The sequence below is a fragment of the Oryctolagus cuniculus genome, chromosome 2 (assembly GCF_964237555.1).
Source record: "Oryctolagus cuniculus chromosome 2, mOryCun1.1, whole genome shotgun sequence".
NCBI lineage: Eukaryota > Metazoa > Chordata > Mammalia > Lagomorpha > Leporidae > Oryctolagus > Oryctolagus cuniculus.
The window spans coordinates 98,909,130-98,935,464 of NC_091433.1; the positions used below are offsets into that span (position 1 = coordinate 98,909,130).

The 26,335-nt window shown below is 44.0% G+C and overlaps 1 protein-coding gene across 8 annotated transcripts in view; it reads left to right on the forward strand.

Annotated features, from left to right (window-relative positions):
• DAAM1 (dishevelled associated activator of morphogenesis 1) overlaps positions 1 to 26,335 on the forward strand; it is a 191,083-nt gene that overhangs the window by 47,113 nt on the left and 117,635 nt on the right. For 2 of the 8 annotated variants that reach the window (XM_070068659.1, XM_070068661.1), the window contains exon 1: positions 12,074 to 12,206. The exons of the other annotated variants lie outside the window; for them this stretch is intronic. The gene's annotated coding sequence lies outside the window, so the exon portion shown is untranslated. Of the gene's footprint in view, positions 1 to 12,073; positions 12,207 to 26,335 lie in introns of those variants that run through there. 8 annotated transcript variants of the gene reach the window in all.

The following is a 26,335-nucleotide window of genomic DNA, read 5'->3' on the forward strand; positions in this document are numbered from 1 at the left end:
CCCAACTCGGCTGCCCACACGCCGAGTACGCTGCTCTCCTCCAATCAGGAGTAGGATCAGCTCCTGGAGGTCATCACTCAAGTTGGCAAGAGGCAGCTGCGTAGAAGCTGTTTTCTCCTCTCCCAGCGCCATATTGTGGGAGAGCAGATGCATAGAATAAGTCTTAATTCCAGTAACTTAGTCTAGTCCGAGTTGCTCCCCACAGTGTGTATGTGCAAGCTTTATCAAGACCAACCAATTGCTTTGAACAAGTTATGGTGGAACACGCACGTAGCTGGTACACAGAGACAGAGAGCAGGCTGACCTCTCCTCACTGAGTGAGCAAACTAGTAGATTTAGGAAAACAGGCTTTGGTTAGATTTAATCGCAGGAAATTCCCTTTCTTAGAAATCCCATATGAAATGGTCGCATTATGTCTTGCTAATCAATGAGGGGCACTCAGCGTTGGCTGAGAGAGTTGGGGCTGAGGGTGACTGCGTCCTTGGAAGAAATGGCGGCCTCTAATGAAGCATTCTTTCTTGGGCTGTCAGGCGTTTAAAGCTTCTGGTAACTTTCAGCAGATCAAAAGCAAGAAGTTATAGTAGAATGATCAGTTTCCTACCTAGTAGTGTTTTTTAATAACTAATAACCTGAAGTTAGGAAACTATTTGAATTATTCCGCACATGACACACATGGTCTGGTCTTGCTAGCAAACCTTGTGACCTTTCTTCATAATTCTTTCCCTGCTCACTGCGCTCCAGGTGCATTTCTGCCTTTTTGTTTTTCAGTGTGCCTGGCATTTCCTTCCCTCAAGACTGTAACAATATTTCCTCAAATTATTGAAAGGCTGGCTTCTTACTCAACTCTCATTTGCAATGGCGTTTGTCATGTCTTTGTGACTTTGCATCTTTTTTAAAAAAATACTTCTTTGAAAAGCAGAGAGAGAGAGAGAATGAATGAATATGAATCTCTCCCATCTGTTGGTTCGCTCCCCAAAATGTCCACTACAACCAAGCCTGGGACAGACCAAAAGTCAGCAGCCCAGAACTCATTCTAGGTCTCCCACATGGGTGTCGGGGATGCAACTACTTGAGCCAGCATCTGTGTCCCTGTTAGCAGGAAGTTGGAATCAGGAGTGAGCCAGGACTCAAACCCAGGCACTCTGATATGGGATCAGTGTCCTAAGCAGTTATCTTAACCAGTGCATCGAATGCCTTCCTCAACTTTGTGTCTTCTAAAGCATGACAGTCCCTCAGGACCGCTGGCTACTCTCTGGAAACACTTTAATTATTTTCTGTCTTAAAGTAGTGTGTCTCCTTTTGCTGGACTCTGCCCTCTGTGAGGCTGGGGACTTATTGTTGGATCTTCAGCACCGGGAACAGTGCCTGAAGGTTTTCAGAGTATGCTAATAAATCCATTTATTTGTGAAAGATCTCTGCGAGTGAGATCCCAGTGGAAAGAACAGGGCCATCAAAGAAGGAGGTACCTTTCTCTGAAGAGAAGAGAGAACTTCCACTTTGACTATGACCCTGTCTGAATAAGATCGAAGTCAGCGAACTCAAAAGGCTTCCATAGCCTTGGCAACTCCTGACTAGAGCCTGGGGAGATTACTGACGCCATAAACAAGAGTGTCAAATTGTTAAGTCAACAACAGGAGTCACTGTATACTTACTCCTCATGTGGGATCTGTCCTTAATGTGTTGTCCAATGTGAAGTAACGCTATAACTAGTACTGAAACAGTATTTTACACTCTGTGTTTCTGTGTGGGTTCAAACTGATGAAATCTTTACTTAATATATACTGAATTGATCTTTTGTATATAAAGATAATTGAAAATGAATCTTGATGTGAATGGAATGGGAGAGGGAGCGACAGATGGGAGGGGTGCGAGTGGGAGGGAAGTTATGGGGGGGATAGCCATTGTAATCCATAAACTGTACTTTGGAAATTTATATTTACTAAATAGAAGTTAAAAAAAAATCCATTTATTTGTAATAGAAATGTTTTTGAAATAGTCCCCAACCTTATTTCATGTACTTAATGTAGAGCAGGGGTCAGTATACTTTTGATGTGTGGGACAGTAAATGCTTTGTACTTTGGGGGCCAAAAGATCACTGACAACTGCTCAGGAAGCAGCCATAGACAATATGCGCACATGGTCCTGGCTGGGATCCAATAAAATGTTGGTAGAGGGAGGGATGCTACACCTAACCCATGGGCTGCACCATGCCCACCTCTAGTGTAGTGTCAGTCGGTTTCAACCTATACTTTCTGGAATATGGAAAGAGTGTGGGATTTGAAAGATTGCTGTCTCTTTTTTTTTGGCAGAGAGACCATTTCTACACACTGGTTTACACCCTGAATGCCCACAATAGCTGGTAGCTGAGGGTTCAATCCAGGTCTCCCACATGGGTAGGAAGGACCCAACTACTAGAGTCATTGCCTGCTGCCCACTGGATGCGCCTTAGCACGTAGCGGAGCTGGAACTGGAACCCAGGCACTTGAATATGGGACTGCAAGAACCTTTTATTTTTTTCTTTTTTAAGATTTATTTATTTGAAAGGCAGAATTTCTAGAAAGAAAAGAAGAGACAGAGAAAGATCTTTCATCTGCTGATTCACTCTCCCAATGGCTGCAGCAGTCAAATTTGAGCCAGGCCAGAGCCAGGAGCGACTTCCTTGTTTCCCATGCAGGTTGCATGGACCCAAGGACTTGGGCCATCTTCCTCTGCTTTCCCAGCCACATTGGCAGGGAGCTGCATCGGCAGTGAAGCAGTTGGGACTGAAACTATTGCCATCACTGGTGGTGGCTTTACCTGCTACGACACAATGCTGGCCCTAGGATGCAAGCGTCTTAACCAAGGTCTAAACTACTAACTGGCCTAAACTCTTGCCCTGAGTGAGGCTCATTTCACTTGGTTTGCAGCTAGAGGAACTGTTGGAAGAGAAGAGATAGGGAATGCTAATCATAGCATGATTGGAACATTTCACAATTAGGACATCTTCCAGGTTATGCCATTGTGCATAGTTTTGAAAAACTTATAAAATGTTTTGTACCAGGACTGATACAGGCCTCTTTGTCTACAGCAAGACATTGCTGCAAGTCTGAGTTTTCCTGATAACCAAAGAAACTGTTAGTCCTTAGATCTTCTCTCTTCTCATACCACTCTAAAACGCAAGAACCAGCTGCTTAGTATAGAGTCTTGGAGATGAGCATTGAGCTTCTTCAGTTATTTGGAAGATTACAGATTTACAGGTAATGCACTGTTGCTTCAACTTTTCTTCTTTGGTTGAAAGGGTAAAAGAAAATGCACTCAAAGTTGACCAGTTCTGCTGAGTGATTAGAATTGGATTGTAGGGGCCAGCATTGTGTTGTAGTGGGAAAAGCCCACATGGGTGCTGGTTCATGTCCTGTCTGCCCCACTTCTGATCCAGCTCTCCTAGGAAAGCAGTGGATGATGACCCGGTTTATCTGGGCCCTGTCACACATGTGGGAGATGAAGAAGCTCCTGTCTCCTGGTTTTAGCCTGGTCCAGTGCTAGCCATTGCGGTCATCTGGGGTTTGAACCAGTAGATGAAAGATCTCCCCCCCCCCCATCCTTCTCCTTCTCTCTCTGTAACTCTGCCTTTCAAATAAATTAAAAACAAATCTTCAAAAATAAAATTGTGTAACCTTGAGAAAATCCCTTAATCTCCATGACTTCCCCATCCATAAAGTGAAGATGATCTCTCACATCTGTCTTGTTGTGTTGTTTTAGCTGAGCACATAAGGTGGCTCTGATTTTGCTGGAAATAGAGCCCATATATCTCTGGTACATGGTAGTGGAGCCCATATATCTCTCTGAAGCCATTAGCGTGCTTTTCAGGGATATATTCATAACTTGCTTCTCCTTCAAAATTACATCATCTTTTAACATGGCTCATGAGAATATAAATAATCCTGAAGGGTAGTATCTTGTTTATTGATCTTTTTATTGATGGGTAAGATAGTGGAGGCACAAATGATTCATATTAATGTAATAGCTCAGGTTCTGGCAGGAGGAGCATCTGGGATGTCTTTCATTGGGTTTGTTTTGATGAGAAATCTTCATGACCTTGTGGATGAGAGAAAGTTGGGGGTCCTGAGGTAGATGGTTGTCGTCTCCCCCTCCTCCCCCCTCCTCCCCCTCCTCCTCTCCCTCCTCCCTCTCCTCCTCCCCCTCCTCCCCCTCCTCCTCCCCCTCCTCCCTCTCCTCCTCCTCCTCCTCCTCTCCCTCCTCCCTCTCCTCCTCCCCCTCCTCCCTCTCCTCCCTCTCCTCCTCCTCCTCTCCCCCTTTCTCTCTCTAGATGTATATATTTATTTGAGAGGCATATTTGAAAGGCAGAGGCAGAGGCAGAGAGAGAGAATCTTCCATTCACTCCCCACAATGGTCACAATGGCCGGAGCTGGGTCCATCTGAAGCCAGGAGCCTGGAGCGTCTTCCAGGTCTTACATGTGGGTGCAGGGGCCCAAGCATGGCCTCCTCTTCAGTAAAGTGAAGTATCCCAGGACATGCCTCGGTAGGGAGCAGACACCTGGGTTTTGTGCCCTTCAGATCCCTTGTCTTCTGCCCCCACTCAAACCTAACAGTGCTCTAAAGCTCGATTCCTGCTGCTTCTTCTTCTTTTTTTTTTTTTTTTTCCCGAAGAACTAATGAGGGGCTGGCGCCATGGCCCACTTGGCTAATCCTCCACCTGTGGCGCCGGCGTCCCATATGGGCGCCAGGTTCTAGTGCCGGTTGCTCCTCTTCCACTCCAGCTCTCTGCTGTGGCCCAGGAGAGCGGTGGAGGATGGCCCAAATGCTTGGGTCCCTGAGCCCACGTGGGAGACCAGGAAGGAAGTACCTGGCTCCTGGCTTCGGATCAGCGTAAGTCTGGCTGTAGCGGCCATCTGGGGGGGTGAACCAATGGAAGAAAGACCTTTCTCTCTTTGTCTCTCTCACTGTCTAACTATCTGTCAAATAAATTCAAAAAAAAAAAAAAAAAAAAAAAAACCAACAAAAACTAATGATCATCCTAACTGGAAGTGCCCTTTTTGTCCTGTGATGCCTCACAGCACTTTTGTGGCATTGATACCTATTACTCTATACCATCACTTGTTCATGCGTCCCTTGCTGTGTTCATGAGTCCCTCTGATGTGGGAAAAGTCAGGGAGACAGATAGTTCATGAGCTGGAGGCCATACCTCCCCCACCCTTGTAATGCTGTCAACCCACCTATCAATCATGTGACCCCTCCCCAAGATGCACCTCCCCTTACATGGGTCCCAGGGGCCCTAATGTGTAACCATGCCCCCTTTTGAAGCTCCAAAGAAGCTTGGTGAAGGGGAGAGGTCTCCCCCCCCCCCCACCCCCCGCCTCCTAGACCCAGGACAAGCAGAGCAGGGTGTGAAATTCCGCTTTTTACCTTTCCTGGCCCACTCTCCCTAATGAAGCCCTCACGTGTCTGTGTATTCTTCTCACTTTGTAAATAAAGCTTATCACACTGTGTGCCATGTTTGCACCTGTGTTTAGAATTCTTTAAGAGGCAATCACCTGGGATATTTAGGGGCATCCTAGCCCACAGTACCTCCTCTCTTACAGCGTCAGCTCTGTAATGACTGGAGCCAAGTGAGAGCTGTTACTTTTCCACAATAATCAGACGTGGTTGCAGTCCTGGATAGCGCTGTTCGTTTCTCCTTCGTTTGTGCTGAGATAGCAGGCCAGTCTGTGCCTTTCATCTAGATGGCTCACAGAAGGGACAGGTGTTGCTTATTCAGCTGTGTATTCCTAGCCCTACGCACATGACCTCTGAAATGCAGGTGCTTTAAGGAGGTGCAGATGGAAAGAAGCATGAGTGAAGAAACTCTAGATACCTATGTTTAAATGATTGCTGCTGCTGCAGACAGCTCCTAGCAGTACAACATATTGTTCTCTAAAACATTGAGTGTGTTGATGACACACAGGAATCATCTACCTCAGATGTGATTTAAATGTTTCTTCCATCATAGCTTTCCAGGCCACTTCCCTATGATGGAAGAAACATTAGTTTGGGCTCACTGGAAAGGTGACTTAAATGACCAAAAATAGTTACTCATTGTAAAGTAGAAATGAAAACATTATCTGATTGCTGTGCCTGTTTCTTCCTCTGTCAGGGTTGTTCGGAAAATCAAATGATCCTACATACAGAACTGCTTAACCCATAAATTACCTTACACAGGGAATATACTATTACACTATTATGAAACAGAGTAACACCCTATGGTTTTAACACATTTTTTGGTGGCTATATAAAATAAGTAATCCAAGGTATAATTAAGACAATTGACTATTACCCAAACAGGAGCATCAGGTTCCACCTGTCACACCCAAATCCTAATATCAAAGATAATAGTGGCCAGAGAAACAGTTCCCTTATTGTTGTGCTAGTTTTTTCCAGATAGAGAGGTATAGCTAATGGACTTGATGCCAAGAGCAGGACAGTGCATTTTTTTCTACTACACCCTTACCTCTTCCAGGTCTCCATCCTTTTCTTTCTCACCTCCTCCAACTCATTTGATGCCTTTATATCTCTTTCTTGTGTGGGTCTGATGGTAGAGTTTTCCAGATTCTTAACACTTAGGAAATTTTGCCATGTAAACTTTTTATCCTGTTCTTTTGATTTTCCTCTCTTTGCACACAGTCTGTCTTCCTCGGTTTCCTTTGCTGTGAGCAGAGCTGGAGATGAATGGCTCACCTTTCGGATTGTGGGCTGTCTTCGAGAAGGTGGCTGGATGTTGTATTTCTGAACTTTTCCTACTGAGCAATGATGGTAACTTTGATATGCTAGTAGCTTTTCTTTATCTTTTCAGCACCACATATTCTAAAACTTCTGTTACTTACAAACTTTAAGGAATATGTCCCCAGTAGACTTATTTAAGATTCCTGGAAAGTCAGTCTGGCAAATTTTTTTTCTAAAACAGAAACTCTGAGTAAAAAGATTTTACATTATTCATGTCAACTTGTGAACAGCAAAACCATGAGAGCCTTCTCTAAAATGAGACATTTGCATTTGGATCTTATGGCTTGATATTACGTTGACTATTAGGTTGATTCTTAGAAAATAATTAGGCAGTAGCTTGAAAGATGTGTTACTGGTTTGAGGGAATATGTTCTGACAGAAGAAGAATAGGCTTTGAGAAGATACAGACAGGTTTTTCTCTTTCTTTTTTCTTTTTTTTTTCATTTGTTTATTTGAGAGGGAGAAGGAGAGGAAGAGAGCCCTGATCCACTGGCCCACTGGTTTACTTTCCCAAATTCTTGCAAAGGCAGGGAACTCAACCTAGGTCTCCCACATAGGTAGCAGGAAGCCAACTGCTTGAGCCATCACCACTGCCTCCCAGGGTCTGAACCTAACAGGCAGCTGGAGTCGGGAGGTGTGGACTGAACCCAGGTATTCTGATGTGGGACTTAGGCATCCTAACCAATGTCTTAACTGGGAGACCCAGCACTTGCCCAAGACAGGCAGGTTTTAAGTCACTGCAGACCCCTTGTAGTTCAGGGGATCATTACTTCATCTTTTGAACTCTTCCTACATTACAAAACTATGATGTGCTTCCTGGCAGGACTGTAAAAGTTACCTGATATAATGCATGCTGAATGTCCCAAATGGCTGTTGTTATTAGAGGGGCACTCAGTATCTGTTAGCTCCTATCCCATTTGGTCAAGTGGAGCATGAATCAGGGTTCTTAGCATCTTTAAAGGACAGAAACTCCACTTAAAGTGGCCTGGAAAGAAGGGGAATTTCATTAAATCATGCAGTGGGAAGTTCAAGGGGTATTTGACTTGCAGTTCAGCTAGAACTACTTGTCACATGATGTCATTGAAACCTCCTGATTTCCCCATCCAGGTTGTCCTATTTAGCAGCTCTCCTTTTAGCTATACTACTGGCTCCATTTGGGGAATTTTTAGCACATGGTGGAAAAGGCAGCTATGGTAAATTTCAAGTATATACTGTCCTTAGGTGCCAGGATTCCATGAATGAGAGAGCAAGCTTCTCATCTGAAGAATCTGTCCACACAAACAGCTTGGTCTTGTTTGTATCATGTGCCATCCCAAGACCAGTCACTCTGTCCAGGGAATGGAATGTCTTCACTGGTAAAGCCAGTGCTCTGGGCCCACTTCTGTGGGTGAAGAAGCAGGGCCACTTGGTTGACCTCCCCATTAGAATCACATGGAGAAGGAGACGAGTAGTTCCCATATGTGAGGTAGGCGAACAGAAGAGAGAATGCTTGTTAGAGCAAGGGATCTGAGGTCTCCAAACAGATAAAGCTTATTTTTTTTAAAGACTTATTTATTTGAAAGAGTGAGGCAGAGAGAGAGAGGTCTTCCATCTGCTGGTTCACTCCCCAGTTGGCCACAACAGCTGGAGTGCCATCCAAAGCCAGGAGCTTCTTCTGGGTTTCCCATGTGGGTGTGGGGGCCCAAGGACTTGGGCCATCTTCCACTGCTATCCCAGGCCACAGCAGAGAGCTGGATTGGAAGTGGAGCAGCCGGGACTCAAATCAATGCCCATATGGGACGCTGGCACCTCAGGCGGCAGCCCTATCTGCTACACCACAGCACCGGCCCTAAAGCTTATTCTTGAGTTTTACTGTGTGTGTCCTTGTGTCCATGTGCGTGAGCATCAAGGACTCCTTAAGTGTGTTTTGGTTGTGTATGGTTTTAAAGTAGACATCTTGTGCAGAGGTCCATGATGTTCTGTAGAGACTTGCAAACCTCCTGAAATAATATGCATCAATTTGCACTTACGTATACAAAAATATTTTTTAAGTTACTGTGACACAACATGTTCTTACTGATAAAATTAGTACAGGCTTTTTACTTTATAAGATTCTGCAAAAATCTTTGGTTTGTTCTCTGTATAATGTTGGGGGAACTTTGGAAAAGCCCCTTTCACAACTGTTTCTCGAACGTGAACCGTGAGACTCTTAAGGTTCAGACACTTCCTCTTTCTTCAGTGGGACTTTTTCCTTGAAGGAAATGTAGCCAAAAGGAAAGTGTTTTGCTTTTTTGCCATTTCATCTTTGAGACGGCTGCAATTATCTGTTTTGTAAGGTTTGAAGCAATTCATGGTGGGAGCTTTTGTGTTTCAGCTGACCACTCACCAGTTGTGCATGCTAGTGGACACAGTGGTGAAGAATCTAGCTGCTTCCGTATTTCTTGTTCGTCCTGCATATCGAACTTCTACAGTGTAGTGCCATGTTTCTCCTCAGTTAGGTGATTGTAGCCAAGAGAGAGTATGTTTCATTGGATCCAAGTCAGATGTTGCAAACATAAGGAAGAGCTTCTCTGCTTCTTCTAATTATATTTGTTTCTCAGAGATCAAAATGAGTCTAGGGTCTCTCCGTGAGCCCTAGGTCTGCATGCAGATCAGTCCCCAGCCTATTTGAGGGGTTCCCTTTGCACATAGCAAAGATAGCAATAACTAGGCTACTGCATGCCTCATTTTTAGAAAAAGGGATCAGGTGCTTTGTTTCTAGATTTGGCAGTTATGTACAGACTTTATATGAATTCTAGATCTAGAGATTATTTCTTTTTCCTTAAATTGTTAACTGTCCTGCTGCCCCTCCTTTCCCCCGGTGATCTCCGGTAAGGAGACGTGATGTTGTGGGGGTTAAATTGCTCAAATAAAGGCAAGAACAAGGCGCTTCTAAAATAGATCCTCAGTTTCACTTCATCAGCAGTGAGAACTGAAAGGGATGATGAAGATTCTCATCCTACTTCTTTAAGAATGAACTGAGGGACCAGCGCTGCGGCTCTCTAGGCTAATCCTCCGCCTTGCGGCGCCGGCACCCTGGGTTCTAGTCCCGGTCGGGGTGCCGGATTCTGTCCCGGTTGCTCCTCTTCCAGTCCAGCTCTCTACTGTGGCCTGGGAAAGCAGTAAAAGATGGCCCAGGTGCTTGGGCACCTGCACCCTTATGGGAGACTGGGAAGAAGCACCTGGCTCCTAGTTTTGGATTGGCAGAGCTCCAGCTGGCCGTTGTGGCCATTTGGAGAGTGAACCAGCGGATAGAAGACCTTTCTCTCTGTCTCTCCCTCTCATGGTCTGTAACTCTACCTCTCAAATAAATAAAGAAAATCTTTTTTTTTTTTTTTTTTTTTTAAAGAATGAACTGAGGCTCAAACTGTCTGAATAACTAGGATGGCAGAGCTACTTCGGGAGCCAGATTGGGATTAGAGCCTTGGTTTCTCCTTGGATCAGTATTTTTTTGTTTTTCTTCCAGCTAGCTCACACTGTCTTAAGAAACTAGCATTTTATCCCCGAAGCTTTGTGTTCCTTATCACACATCTCAAGTGTAAAGTGTCCAAGGGCAACAGCCAAATTGGCCTTTCTCGTCCTGTGCATGCGAGAGTGGCGTTAGCAGTAGCCGCAGTAGTTATGAGAACTTCAGTAAACACCTATGGAAGAGCCTAATAAAGCCAGACGTGGTTATCTGTACACTATGTATATTACTTAGTCCAGGCAACAACCCCGGGGGCTTAGTGCTATTGTTACTTTCATTTTAGATGAGGAAACTGGGGTCCAGACATATAGGACCAAGAAACACATGTAGAAGGTATACAAATGCTTGCGTTCAGAGTGCGTCCTCGAAGCTTCCAAAGCACTTCTGCATTGCATAATGTGATGATAATTCCGGGGACCACCGTTCTGAGGAAGTAGCAGCTGAGGGGCTTTGGAGACTGGCTGAAGTTGTGGGTAGTTGGTACTCGAGTTGGGAGCTATTTTGACCTGATACTGAGAACCAGTTGGTGTCATCAGTAAATTCCTGCAGAAACACGTCCTAAGGTCGGTGGCCGGCCAGGGAAATCTGAGGCTGTACCTGGCGTGTATTTTCCCCCAGATTGGCCGTCCCAAGCATTCTTCAGTGCTGTACCTAGATCTGGATACTGTCTGCTGGAAGAACTCCCTTTAAAGAACACTGGACTTTATTGCAGCACACAACTAAGTTATGTGTGGTCACTGAGATCATGTTGAGGATACTTACTCCAGAGCAGCCCATGTCTAGGCCCTTTGGGTCCCTTCCTGATGATTTATGTGTTAGGGAGTCTTTCCACCGAAGCTGGTGGGAACACAGCTGTTTCCCAGTCTTGTGGGAACCCCAGGTCCACATGCAGGTCAGTCTCCAGCTGAAAATGTGAAGGGTTCCCTTTGCAGATTTCCAGAGCTGAAGCTGACTCAGCTTCCCTAAACTTTTGTCTCTGATCCAGGCTCAGCAAGACCCTGGAAGTTAATTTAGGTTCTTCTTCCCATATACCCACATGCAGTGAGTTGGGCTTGCCTCACTGGGTGTGTCCTTCCAGCCATCACTGTCCACGCTACCTTTGTCCAGTGGTTGCATACAGTTGTTCATATATTTTGGCATTTATCACAGCAGTTAATCCTTCAAGGTCAGAAATGGAAACCTAGTTTCCATTTTGAAGTTCTAGAATTAGCCTGCCAGAGATGCCTCTGTTTCTAATAAACAGCCACCATCCTCTCCTGGTTTTGCTTCCCTTTCTCAGTGTTCCATATCCAGGGGAACATGGGAGTTACTGGTGAACTGAATTGCTATTTGAAGCCAGCAGAATATTCGCTGTTGTTTGTCAAATATGAGGAAAAAAACTGCCCACATCTTCTACCCATACACACTCAAGCACATGCCACCTCTCTCGAAGCCTGGAGTCCCAGTGCCTGTGCACTAACTGTAAGCCCTGCGAGGCCACGTCCATGTCAGTTTTGTTCATCCTCATATCCAAGACTGAGGAGGGGAGTGAGTGCCCCTCAGGACCTTGAATAAATTAATCAATGTCACATCATCACACATATACAGAATTGCAAATTTGAGGTTGGTGTGAATGTGTGTAGCAGGGGCTGGCTGTTGGCTGCCTGTGAGTTGAACCTCTAAGGAAAACCCCATTTGACTGTGTGTGTGTGTGTGTGTGTGTGTATGTGTTTTGAGCTGGCATCTGTCAGCACCTCTGACCTTGTTGCTTTTCCAGCATGAGCAAGTATAGTTGTTGACCAGAATGTTTTTCCACAAAGGTTTTATGTGACACAGCCTAGTGAGGTGGGACAGTATTTATAAGAGGAGTAACCAGAAAGGCCTGCCAGGTTAGCAAGAACACTTGTCATAGCTCTATTGCTGATTAATAAGTGAGAGACCTGTCCTGGCTGTTTATTTTTATGGAATGGAAACTGGGAGCTGTAAGGTAACTTATGATGTTGGGGGTACCGGGTTAGGGAAGGGTGTGCATCTGGGGAGATGTATGTAGGGACCATGAAATCATGAATGAATAAGTTAAGCTTTTTTTGTTGTTCTCTTTCATGTCTTCAAGTAGATTGACTACTTCTTTGAAATGCAAAGCCTAATTTTCTTTGTTATTTTGAGGTCTCTTTAAATATTAAAGCACTTATTTTGGCCTTTGTGTTCTTTCAGAGAATACCTACCAATGTTAGTCTTTATCTTTTATGGTCACCCGTTGCGATTCCATTTGGTGCCCTTTTGTAGTTTGTACTTTCCATTACTGTGTTTGCTTGCTTAGTTTAGGTTGAGTCAGAACCTCTGCCATTTCAGTAGCTTTAGAATCTGCCTTTAGGAATCAGGAATTTGAGATTTCACAAGTGAATTCATTCCTGTTGGGTCAAACTTCCTAATGAATACCTAACAAAAAATTCCTTAATTAGATGCATCTAATCTTGTATATGTTCCTGGGGCTACCACCTAGAAAGGGGGTGTTCTACAGATACGATTGGTAATATTCACTTCTGTAGCAAAGAACACAGTGCATTTCAAAGGATTCTAAATTAAAAAACTTAAGTGAAACTGACCATTTTTACATCTTATGGTGATATTGATGAATTAGGGTGATACTGATATGAAGAATTGTCTTTAGTGACATTTTAAATTGATCACAAGTTTAAAACAAGAACTTACTGCTCATATTAGTATTTTATGGTTAGATTATTTTTTCATTTTGAGGACTAACATTTGTAGGGCTGGGTGACATGAAACAGAAAAACACAGAAACGAAGGCTTTCTGTAAACCACGGTCAGAGTATGTGTGTTCATTGACAGTGGACTCCTGGTAAAACAAAATGAGGTATGCGAGGACTGCTTATCTCTGGCTTTTTTCTCTTTGTCTTTTTCTCTTTTTCTTTCTCTATTCGTTCTTTTTTCTTTGTTTTTGTCCTTTCCTCTTCTCTTTCTCACTCTTCTTTTTCTTAAGGCAGAGTTAGAAAGGAAAGATCTTTCATCCACTGATTCGCTCCTCCAATGGCTGTAATGGCTGGGGCTGGGCAGTCTGAGGGAGCCAGGAACTTTATCCAGGTCTCCCACATGGATGCTGGTGCTGCAGGCTGTAGGCTTAACCCACTGTGCTACAGCGCCGGCCCCTGCTTATCTCCTTGAGGTAATGCATAGATGTAGAACATATTGAAAGAAACTGGCATGTTGATGAGAGTCGATAAATGACAATATTTTTAAGATTTACCATAAAACCATTTTTATACGTACAATTCAGTAGACTTCAGTATGTTGTTGTAGACAAGACCTCCAGAGCATTTTCATCTTGTAAAGCTGAAACTCTGAACCCATTAAAAACTTCCCATTTCCCCATCTACCCAGCCGGGGTAATCCATACTACTTTCTGTTTCTATGGATTTGAGTGCTTTAGATGCCTGATATGAATGGAATTAGGCAGTACTTGTCTTTTGTGACTGACTGATTTTATTCAGCACAGCATCTATGAGGCTTACCCATGTTGGAGCACATGACAGGATTTTCTTCCATTATATGTATACTTACATATATACATGTACACACACATACATACAAACATACATACACATAGATGTATTCCATTATATGTATAAAGCACAGTTTGCCCATTCACCAGTTCATGACTTTTGGATTGTTTTTATCTTCTTGGCTGTTGTGAATAATGCTGCTATACACAAGGGTGTGCAAATGTCTGTTTGAGACCTTGCTTTTAATTGTTTTAGTTATATTCCCAGAAGTAGGATTGCTGGATCATATAGTACTTCTATTTATTTTTTGAATCGCCATACTCTTTTCTATAGGAATCACGATACTCTTTCCTACCAACTCCACAAGAGTTTCAATATCTCCATGTCCTTGCTAAGATTTTTGGATTTTTTTAATAGTAGCAATCTTAATGGTGTGGAGGTGATACATTATTTTGGTTTGATTTGCAATGCTTTAATAGTTAATGATGTTGAACATCTTTCTATACATATAGGCTATGCATATGTCAACTTTAGAGAAATGTCTATAAAGATTTTGCCCATTTTTAAGTTGGGTTATTTTTTGTTGTTGTAGGAGTTCTAGATATTAATTTCCGTATCAGATGTTTGTAGTTTTCAAATATTCCCATTGATTGCCTTTTTACTCTGGTGATTACACACAACATTTCAAGTTTGGCATAGTCCCATTGTGTCAGTTTTTTTGCTTTTGTTGATTGCTTATACTTTTAATGTCACATCCAAAACATCTTTGTGAAATTCAGTGTCTTGATATTTCCCCTCTGTTTTCTTATAAGAGTTTTACAGTATTGGGACTTGAGTCTGAATTCATTCTTTTGCATGCGGATATCCAGTTTCCTTAGTGCCATTTTGTTGAAGAAACTGTTCTTTACCCACGAAGTGGTCTTGCTTGTCAAAGATCATTTGATCACCCATGTGAGAGCTTGTTTCAGGGCTCTCCATTGTATTCCTTTGGTTTCTACGTCTGTCATGCCAGTATCATCCTGTTTTGATTACTGCAGCTTTGTACAGTGTTTTAAAAATAGGAATTTGAAGATCTTCAATTTTTTTTTTTTTTTAAACCAGTCCTTTGAGATTCCATGTGATATTTAAGGTGGGATTTTCGGTTTCTGGAAAAAGTCATTGGGATTTTAATAGGAATTGCTTTGAATCTGTAGCTGTAGTATTGACATCATTTTTTAAAAAAAGATTCATTCTATTTATTTGAAAGGCGAATTACAGAGAGAGGTAGTGACGGAGAGGAAGGTCTTCCATCCACTGGGTCACTCCCCAAATGGTCACAGCAGCTGGGGCTGGGCCAGGCTGAAGCCAGGAGCTTCATTCTGGATCTCCCTCATGATTGTAGGCGTCCAAGCACTTGGGCATCCTCTGCTGCTTTCCCAGGCGCATTAGCAGGGAGCTGGATCAGAAGTGGAGCAGCTGGGACTCAAACTGCTCTCCATATAGGATGCAGGCCGGGGTTTAACTTCTGCCTCACAGCACTGACCCTGTAGTATTGACATCTTGACAATATCAAGTCTTCCAGTGCTTGAACATGTGATGTTACTGTGCCTTCCTTCATTTCTTCTAGAAATGTTTTGTGGTTTTCTACAAGTGTACAAGTTTTTCACCTGCTTTGTTGAAAATTGTTTTTAAACTAAAAAGACTAGTTTACAAACAAATATAGCTAAACAATTCTAGATTTCCAGAGACATATTGGATAAGTAAGGAGGGAAAAAAAAGGAAGCCAAGTCCACATAATTTTTTTCCAAATTAGAAAGGACTAAGATAGGCCAGAGTTCCCTCTCTCCTCCTACTTCTGTTTCATTCTCTAGAAGAAGCCACTCTTAGAGTTTGGGTAGCTATTATTTATAAGATGTTGGCTGGCACCGCGGCTCACTAGGCTAATCCTCTGCCTTGTGGTGCCGGCACACCGGGTTCTAGTCCAGGTCGGGGCGCCGGATTCTGTCCCGGTTGCCCCTCTTCCAGGCCAGCTCTCTGCTGTGGCCAGGGAGTGCAGTGGAGGATGGCCCAAGTACTTGGGCCCTGCACCCCATGGGAGACCAGAAGAAGCACCTGGCTCCTGCCTTCGGATCAGCGTGGTGCGCCAGCCGTAGCGGCCATTGGAGGGTAAACCAACAGCAAAGGAAGACCTTTCTCTCTGCCTCTCTCTCTCACTGTCCACTCTGCCTGTCAAAAAAAAAAAAAAAAAAAAAAAAGTAATCTCTTGGTGTGTTTAAACAAGGATATCAATTTTATACTTATGATATACCTTGTGTATTATGCAACTTGGACCTTTAAGTTGGACCTCTTAACATATCAGATAAATGGGGTCTCATTTTTAAAGTTAAGGCATAGTTAACAAATAAAGCATCTATGTTCAGGGTGTGCATATCATTAATTGTAATGGCTGTAGAGTATTTCATTAAATGGAGTACCCTGAGTCATTTAACCATTGGAAACTAAAAGCTCCCATGACTTTTAGCCACTTAATGTTACTCCTTGGTTTCTGAAGTCCAAATATTCACCTTGTCCAAGAGTGCAGGGCTTGGTTAATGAGGAGGCACCATTTAAATCAGCTTTCATGTTGTCTCATTTACAACAAGTTTTGCAAGAGAGGCAGTCTGTTTCCTGTCTGGTCTTCTTCAATTGCCCAATAAAGCAATTTGTGTGCACACCTGATTATTTAGAAAAGTACAGAGTTGGGTAGAGAGGACACACTGGGCAGAATCACCTTCCCTCACATTGCTTTTGATGACTGTGAAATGACTTGGTTTGGGTTTTCATTTTGTATGTGTGTGTGTGTGTGTGTGTGTTTGGTTTGTTTTGGACCTAGCATTAAATCAAGAGTGTTGTGATCTACTTATAGGAATTAAAATCCAGTAAAGATCTTTCTAATTGTTTGGCTTCTGAAGATTTATTTGTTTTAGATTAATATATTTATAAGACAAAGTGACAGAGACAGAAGTAGAGGGGTCTTCATCTACTTGTTCATTTCCCAAATGGCTTCAACAGCTGGGGCTCAGCCAAGCTGAAGTCAGGAGCTTGGACCTTCCTCCAGGTCTCAAGGTGGTAAGGCCCAAGTATTTGAGCCACTGTCTGCTGCCCTCCTAGGCATATTAGCAGGACAGTGGAACAGAAGCAGAGCAGCTGGGACGCCAACCAATACTCCGAACTATCTGGGATGGCAGTGTCACAACCCATGCCACAACACCCACACTGCTCCTGCAGTTTTAGAAGTATCTGTTTATGTGAATGACTTCCCAAAGACATTTAGCACATGGAGAGGAATCCCCCGTGAGAAATCACTTTGTAGCTGCCAATAGTTTCTCTCTCGGTTGGTAGCCTTAGTGAAAAGTGATGACATGTATTTACCAATTCTCCTCTTCACACATGTGCCCTTGTGTCCTTGGTGCCTGCCCACCAGCTCTCATGATATCCTCTCCCCTTTCCCACATGTGAGTTCTGTGCATTATTTTTTTGTTTAGGGGAGGCAATTTTGCAGTGTGTATTAAAAACAAAACAAAACCCCTATTTTTTTTTTCCAAGAGCACACTCCTCAGATTTGTATTTCCTCAAGCTTCTGGTTCTGCAGGTTCTTGGAACTTAGTCAGCGGAGCCTGTTGGCGCAGTAGGTATCAGTACAAATCCTTGGTGTTCTAGGCATTTCCCCAAGGCCTGGCAGGCGTGTCACACGGACTGTTGCTGTGGCATGTGTTCAGTTTCAATGATGGATGTCCTATAAACCAAGTGTAGCTAAGCTCTAGTATTAACTTCTGAAAAATCAATTTTTTCCAATGGCATTTATTTCCAAAATAATGGTAATTTTATATTCATTGGGACTGATTCCTGTATAGTGCTGATCATTTCACAGTTATCAAAATCATTGATTTCTTTCCAACTGTGTTCAATTGATATTTGAGGCAATCAGGTTTCAGTTGTATAAATATGGGAAGCATGACTAGCAGTAATGAGTCCTATTTCAAATGACTATTGTTGAGCTCTCTACTTCAGTTTTATAAAATCTCAGGATAAAACTCTTCATTCTGAAAAACTGTCTCTAGCCAGGGAGACGAGAAGGAGGAAAACCTCAGGTGCTCACTGGGCAGTCAAATACCCTGAGAATGGGAAAGTCAATTATATTGCCTCAGTGGGGAACAATCTTGAGTATTTATTGCTGTGTTAATGGGCTAGCCCTTGATTCACATCCAAAAATTCCTAGACTCTATACATAGGAATATAATCTTCAGACATACAGATACGGGGATGTATTGATAAGAATTTTTACTACAGCCTTTTCATAGAAAGAAAATAGGATTTATGATTTGTAACAGAATCATCCGCATGTCCTCAAGTATGCCAGTGCCAAGGCTGGCCCTCACACCAGTGAGATCAGAACCTGTGTTATAAAGGCCCAGGCCTGGGTGGTTGTCCATGTTCCACAGGTGATTCCAATATGTACTCAAGTTTGAGCACTAGTACTAGAGAATGCTATGTTCAAGGTGACAAAGCATGCATCAGAGTGCATGAGTACTGACATGGAAAGAGCTAACGTATTCAAAAGGAAAAAACTGACAATAAGAAATCAAGCTGTGTAACAGTACAGATGTGCACCATTGTGTAAAAATTGAAACAAAACTTTCTAGCAATATGCATATGCTTATTGGATATACCACCCTGAGGTCACGCAAGGTTAGAATGATCTGAGACAACAGTGGCCCTAGGTGCTATGTCTCCAGGGTTTGCGATAGGTTTTCTATTCATATCTCTGGATATGAATACATAGAGTACATAGGGATCATCCCAAAATTGTTTGAAGTATTAACTATAACATATCTAAACCGTTTAGTCACGTGCTTGGCACTCAGAAGATGCTCAAAAACTGTGGCTACTATTTCCACGTGTGTCTAAGTTTGTCTCTGGAGCTTATGGGAAAAGTTCCAATGGAGAGTAAGCTTTCGTAAGTACATGATGCAGGTGTCAATATACCACTGAAACTCGAGTGCTTTCCCAGTTACCTCATTAACACTTTGAAGTACACACCTGAATACTCATTAGTTGTTTTATTGACCTTCCTCATTTAAAATTACAGCTTGCTTTTGCCGAATACTTGAAACCCATGCCATAAATGCGGACAGCTTCACGTCGTCGGTATTACATTAATTTGTAGATCCAGCGAAGTGGCCTACTATTTTTTTCTTTATCAGTCAGTAAATCTACAAACTTCATTGAAATGCTAGAAGCATTCTTGATTAAACAGAGAAGGCGGCTCCCAAGGTTGCCTCCACAGAGATAATACACTTCTAAACAGTGTTTTAAATTCTGCATCCTGAGAGGCTGTTTGTGGAGAATCTCCGGTTCACTAAAGCTATTTTGTCAGAAGTTCTTCAAGTAGTCCCAAGGCTAGTTAGCAGAGAACATGGGAAATTCTATTTTTTCCTTTTAATTAGCTCTGTTTCAGTTATACTCCTTTGATGAATCAGAAATCATAAGGGTACCACAAATATAGCCTAGCACAGAAGATTGAGGGTGCTCATAAATGATGAGCTTATTAGTGGATGCAGGCTGAAGATGCATTCAAACATAGTTAAAATTTGTATTTTTATAGGAGTGAATTCAGTACAATTTTCAAAGGTTTTCTCTATTATCATTCCCATTTAGTCCCACTTGGCAGTTTTCTAAAGTCTCCTGAAACGTCCATTGTGGGGGAGCCCTGGATTCTAATAAACAACTCTCCGTGCTATCATTTCAAGCCTGGGAATGGCCACACATTTAGCATTCTGTAAACATTGTTTACACTTGAAATGGCAGGTGGTGACTGAGGTCATGCAAGGTTAGACTGATCTGAGACAACGGTGGCCCTGGGTGCTGTGTCTCCAGGGTTTGCGATAGGTTTTCTATCATAGTGACCAATTCACAACCACTTTTTTGGCTCGAGAACTTACTTTCAGGCTTAGAAACTAGGAAAATAAGTAGATGAGGCCAGTAGCTGAGGAAAGCATAAAGGGGAAGCAGTTTGGCTTTGCAAATGTCCTTGTATTGCCTAAAAGTAAGATTCTACCTGGTGGTTTTGTGCATAAGTGTTGGGTCGCCATATTGAGCCTATTGAATTCTTTACATTTTTTTTAATGCTGTTTTCCCTGCTGCCTCAGAAGCCCGCAGAGAAATGCCCTACAGTTTGTAGATAAGATGGCTGACCTGCAGAGAGCTTGGTTTCGTGATGACAGCTGCCCTGTGGAGATGAAACCAGCCTCATTCCCGAAGCTGTTCTGCTGACACACCTGGGAATGTCAGGGGGCTGGTTAAGAAGGCATTTCCAGCAATCAGTAGTTAACGAACCTAAATCCTGCCTCTGGCTCTTTGCTGTGGGGCTCCCTTTCCTTTATAGTGTCCCCTTCCTTACTGGCCATCAGACATGTGCTCATCTGCTCCTTCAGCTGTGCAACTCTGCCTGGGAGCACTGTCTCCCGGGCGAGGAGAGTCTTCCACCGGGCTGAGGGTCGTGTTTCTTCAGTCAGTGGGCAAGAGCTACAGGGCTTTCACCTGGGCTCCATGGAGACCCTCACCAAAGCTTTGTGGACTTGCTTCCTCAGGCTTGGGTTTCCTGCTATACTGCCTCCTGGCTTCTCCCCACCTTGACAGTTCTCTATTGACGTTTTGGTCTTGCCCTGTTTTAAGCATTAACTGTCCAATTTATTTTCTTACAAAAGAGGGGAGGCAAAAATATGCATACGTTTTGTTTTTTGTTGTTGTTTTTTCCATTTTTACCATTGATGAAAGTGTCAGAAAATTCTAGAGTCGCTCTAGCTCAGGTCACTCCACAGAAGAAGGCTGAGCTGGTAGTTGAACCTGGGTGGCGATCCCACAAGTGCCTGTTCCTCAGTTTCCCCCTTTCTGGAAAGCGCAGCACTCTGCCTGAGAAAGATGGGGAATTTTTAACTGTTACCAGAGTGAGGCTGATTTTAACCAAGGAACTTTGTCCTACATGGTGTTTCATTTTCTGCTGTTGCAGTTAAAGTAACTTGGCATAAAAATAGTCAGAAGAACAAAAGAGGAAGGTAACTAGTGAGTTTTAAAATTTGCGTTCGGTAAACATGAACGTAAAAGACCCTCTGATCCAATTCTTTATTTTCAGCCCAGTGAGCTCTATGCCACTAGCCGTTATTCTCCACAGAAGCCTGAGTAGGAATACAGCTTACACCTAAGGGTAGTGCAATGCCTTGATGATAAAATGCAGGGAGGAGTGGTTTGGGAGGCCTGCAGCAGCACTTGCTTCTTCAGGAGCTGTGTCTTTGGGGTTCTTCGGGGGAGGGGCTTGATGCTACTGAGTCTTCAGCCCCAGATTCCCCCGTTTCATCCTGTAATCCTCAGCAAACTTTGCTTGAAGATGTGGGAAAGAGCACTTTTAAAACTAAGTGTGTATCCGGCCAATTTCTTCACCCTCAGGATTTGCCTGAATTATTTCAGTTGTGAGGAAGTTTTTTAAAAAGCCTAATGTGTTTCTTTGTCAGCCAGTGCCTTTGAATATCATTTGCATTTTCTGTGGGGACCACCGCCAAGGGCTGGCTGCTTGTTTGGGCAGATCGGAAACCCTCAGTGCCCTGTGTGTAGTCACTGCGGGGGGCCTTTTAAGAGGCAGTCACGTCCACCTGTTTGTAAAGACTGACGTCCGGGCTTGTTCCTGTCTGGTCAGCAGAGGACCAGGGCGTGTGGAGGCTCAGGTGACAGCCGTGTCGCACAGCATGGCAGCGTTCTTTTCCGGTGACGGGCTCACTCAGATCCTTTCTGGAAGAGGTGCTCTGTGATTCAGGAAAATTGCCTTCTTTTGCCTGTTTGTTCAAGAACACAGATTAGCCGCCTGGACAGAGAGCAGCAGTTTGATGTGACAAGACTGGCTGTCCAGCTGTAGCTTAGGTTTGTGTGACCCCCACATTCAAATTAGTTGTTGTGCAGCCTTCCAGGCAGTGCAGATAGGGACCCAAAGAGGAAGATGATGTGGGTTTCTTTTGGCTTCAGCTTAAGTCTGTTTATTGACTTAACTTCCAGACTATACTCCCAGCAACAGATCAGCTGGCTGCGGGCAGAGCTGTCTGGCAATGCTGTGATTTCTTTGGTGGGGAGCTCCAATGACATTTTTGGTTTGGCTGTTCTCCCAGATGATCAAGCCAAGATGTCCTGATTTCCAGACACCGGTTTCTGTCACGTGAACAAGCACTTCCTAGCACATGAACAAACTTCCTAACTCGAGAACTGTGTTGCACTGACTTCAGGGATTTGCACCTATACTCATGGTTAAAGACTTGAGTCCTGACATGGAGCGGTTGCTGCCAGCTTTTTAGGGTGAAGACCTTGAGGTGCCCTTGTTTGCTTTGTACGCGAGGGCTGAGGGGTAGTGCTTTCTGGCAGGAGTCTGTGGTGTGGGCTTGGAGAAAGACTTAATTATGTGCTGGTTGAGGCCTGTCTGGCCTGAGGCAGTGCACACACTGCAGTGGGTTCTTTCCTCCTTTATCTAGGGTGGAAGTGGGGAAGGAAGGAGACCAGTTCTGGCTTCCATTTGCACAGCTCTGCCTACCCTGATCAGAGGAGACGCAGGAGGGGAGAGTGTTTTCAGGGCATTGCAGCTTTTTTTTTTTTTTTTGGAATGTGTGAGCTTTGGCTTCCCTGTCAAAGGGGGTGCTCTCATTGTTTCCTCTTACAGCAGAAGAGTTCCTGGGTTGAGAAGACTCACTGCTGGGTGACTTTCTGGGAGCCACTCCAAGTAGTGCCCTACAAGTATTAGAGCATCCTTGGGACCAAGAGTGTGGGACAGGCTGTCTCTGCTCCGGACGCACTTACAGAGAAGCGCTCTGTTTCCTAAGGCAGAGGATGTTGAAACTTACAGGGAAACACGACTCTCTTTCAGACAGTTCTGCAACCTTTAGACTCCATCCCATGACTTTTTTTTTCAAGCTCCAAATAGTATTTGGCCTCTGGTGTACTTGGGAAATGAAACCAGACAGGAGGAATTTGAGAGGAGAGAAAGACAACCAAGGGAGGGAGCAAAGCAATTTTTCCTTCCACATTTTTCCTGATACAAGAGACTTTGGGTGAGCGTTTGTCTTCTTGTTGCAACCCAAATTGCATGTCAGGGCCTTTTGGAAAATTGCAAAATGTGAAGGAAAACTGCAGTTCTGAAAACAATAGGTGGTGTGGCAACTAAAACACTGGGTCTCCCAATTCTCATACAGTTGTCTTATGACATTTTTGTCTTGTTTTGTTTTTGGTCCTCTTGTTTTTTGTGAAATGGATTCTGTTTCAGAAATTCCAGAGACCATTTACATTACAGAAACAGTGACTGCTTTGGTGTTGAGATTATAACTGAAGAACTGGGAAATACTGTATGTCTGTTAGAACAGTCGAAATACTGTATGTCTGTTAGAACAGTCGAAATGGGCATGGCAAATATAGTCCTCACCGTACATTGAGAGTACACGCAAAAGCTCTCAGCTTTCACCCTTGTTAGTGGCTAGCAGGAACGAACGCACTGTCTCTTGCTCTTTCCCACCAAGCCTTCCTCCATCCAGCACATCGAGGCTGCTCTTTTCTATGTGACCTCTCTGGGTGGAAGAAAACCGTGGTTTAGCCGGCAGCTAGATCTCTCAGTATGGCAGCAGTCTTAATAAGTGCATGGTAAAAGTCCCTGGTGAACCAATTAAAAGGGAGTATGTATGTATCAGTGCAAATCTGTCCTGTCATCACAACCTTCCAGTTTCCCCATGTGTTAGACACAGTTTATGTCTTGCTTTATGGAAAGCAAACTTTACCTGTCACGTGGGTTGTGATTTGTCACTATCAGAGGAAAAGCGGCGGGGTTTTCTTGTGGACTCTTACATTGTTCTCTAAGGTTTGTGTCGTCATCGTCACAATCGTCTACATTCTCTAAAATCTGGCTTTTTGTTTTAGATGTTGCCACATTGAGAGTCCTGACTGCATTGACAGGGAGCAGTACAAATGACTGAGTTTGGACCAGGCCACAGATGGATTGAGTTTCCTGTTCTTTCTGGAGCAGGTGCATTTTGCTTAGCAATCAGAAGAAGCGTTTTAATTGCTTCCTTGTGCCCCACCTAGCGATAGTCATGCACAATATAGATGGATCGCGTTTTGGATATCCCAGAAGTGACTTCTTCTGTCACAGTGCCAGAAGCTGAGATTAGAAGATGTGTGCCGTTGAGGGCCCAGCTGCCTTGGTGGAATTAGTCCTTCCCTCAGGCTGGTTTGATTAAAAGGGGGCCAAGATGTAGAAACAGTCTCTTGGTTGTACTTGGTGCTTATCTGGCAGGAATAGGACCTAGTCTTTGGAATCCCAATTATCCCACTGGTCTGGGGTCTCCCCGAATGGCAGCTCGAATTTCCTCGTGTGTGTCCCTAGCACCTAACTCTGCACCTGCCTCTCACAGACTCTGAGACTGGGTGAGTGCTTTCTTGGGCAGCACGGTCACTGAATGTAAGGAATTGGGGAAGGTTTAAAAGATTTTACCATGGAGTCTGTTTCCAGTGGAGCTTACTTGGGAATGAGTTGAGAAAGCAAGCATCAGCTGGGTCAGCCAGAAACGCCTCGCGTAGGGCATGCTGGAGGTAGCTGACGATGAAATCCATGTGTGCGGCCATTGTCAACATCACGCTTGAGAAGCAGCTAAGGAGTACTTGGTCATCTGGTGGCTTCAGCCATTGGCAGGATTGTGCAGAACCACAGACAACTGAGAAAAACACCCGGTCACACATCTCTGAACTTCAGAGGCAGGGCATCTTGCTCACTTAGGCATTTGTGCCTCTTGCTCTCAGTCACTGTTTATTAAGAACGTACTGTGCGCCAAGAATTGAAGAAAACTCAGTCCTGCCTTTAGAGGATCAGACTAGTCTGGAAACATGTACCCTCCCCCCCCCCCCCACCAAAAAAAATTAATTATCTTCAGAAAAGTTTATAGAAAATAGAATTAAAAGGTAATTTAGTAAGTTTATTGTGGGTTTTTTTTGATAATACACATTTTTCATGAACGTTCTCAACTGCCCTGGTATATGGTATGAGGGATGCTAAAAGAAATATGTGACTGTTATATCTTAATGTTAGCTGTCGCAAAGCACACCGGACACCGGAGTAAGGGAAAGGGCTTATTGGGGAACACACTACAGACCGGAGTGAAGGGGCGGCAAAGGAAAAAGAGAGAAGGAGACTGTGAGAGAGAGACAGAGGAGGGAGAAGAGAGAGGAGAGAGGCCAAGAGAGCGCAGGAGAGCGCAGGAGAGAAGGACTGAGAGAGAGCAGGAAAGAAGGGCCAAGAGCCCAGAAGAGGAGGCTAGAGAGAGGAACCGAGAGAGAGCAGGAGAGAAGGGCCAAGAGCCCAGAAGAGGAGGCTAGAGAGAGGAACCGAGAGAGAGCAGGAGAGAAGGGCCAAGAGAACACGTGTTCAGGAACAGGCCCTTTTAAAACTTTGCCTGAGGGCGGGCAGGGAAGCAGGAGCAGTGAATCCCATTAGGATGGGGGTGGAGCCTGGCTCAGGTAGCTGGGCCATGTGGCCACCTGGCTACAACTGCACTAGTTTCCTAACAGTGACCATCCCTGAGAAATCTAAGGTCCATAAAAACAGCCATTTGAGCAAGGTTCTTTCTTTCTTTCTTTCTTTCTTTCTTTTTTTTTTTTTTTTAGGATTTTATTTATTTGAGAGGTAGAGCTACAGACAGAGGGAGAGACAGAAAGGCCCTCCATCTGGTGGTTCACTCCCCAGACGGGTGCAATGGCTGGCGCCAGGCTGATCTGAAGCCCGGAGCTTCTGCCAAGTCTCCCACACAGCTGCAGGGCCCAAGCACTTGGGCCGCCTTCCACTGAGTAGGGGCTTGAAAGAGAAACTCTTGAAGCTACTCTGGGCTCAGAGGTGTGCCTACTGTCACACACTGTCAGTAGGCACACACTTGTAGGTATGACCACTGTCAAGGCCTCATGACCACATGTACCTGCGTGTGAGTAAGATGTGGGGGTACTCAGCGTTCAGTGTGTTGGGAGATGAGTGCTGAAAGATAACGTGATAAAGGTCAGGGCAAATGCCTGACCCCAGTACACACCCCAGGCTCTGGGCTCTGCCCTCTCCAGCGGCCTCATTCCTAGCACTCTAATTACTTAATAGGCTTCAGACACACTGGTTTTCCCTCCAGGACCCAAATGTTCCCCTCCTGCACACATTCCTCTTTCTTCCTGGAAGTCTTCCCACTGCTTTGCAGGTCGGGTCAATTTTATTCACCAGGTCTCAGTTCAGTGGCTCCTCTCAGAGGAGGCCTTTTGTGATCACAGTGTCTAAAGTAGCCACACTATTCCACCATTGTCTTTCACTCACTTCGTCGCATTCTCTGTAACACTGGCCAAAACCAATAGCTTGGTTTTAGTGTACTTGGTTTTTTCTTGTCTTCCCAAAGCACATAAACTCCCTAGAGTGTATCTTCTTATTTGGCACACAATTGGTCTCAAAAAACACTTGACTTACAAAATTAAGTAGAAGAATATGATGGACTTCGGCGGTTGTTGGTGACTTGTAATCCTAGGGCCATTT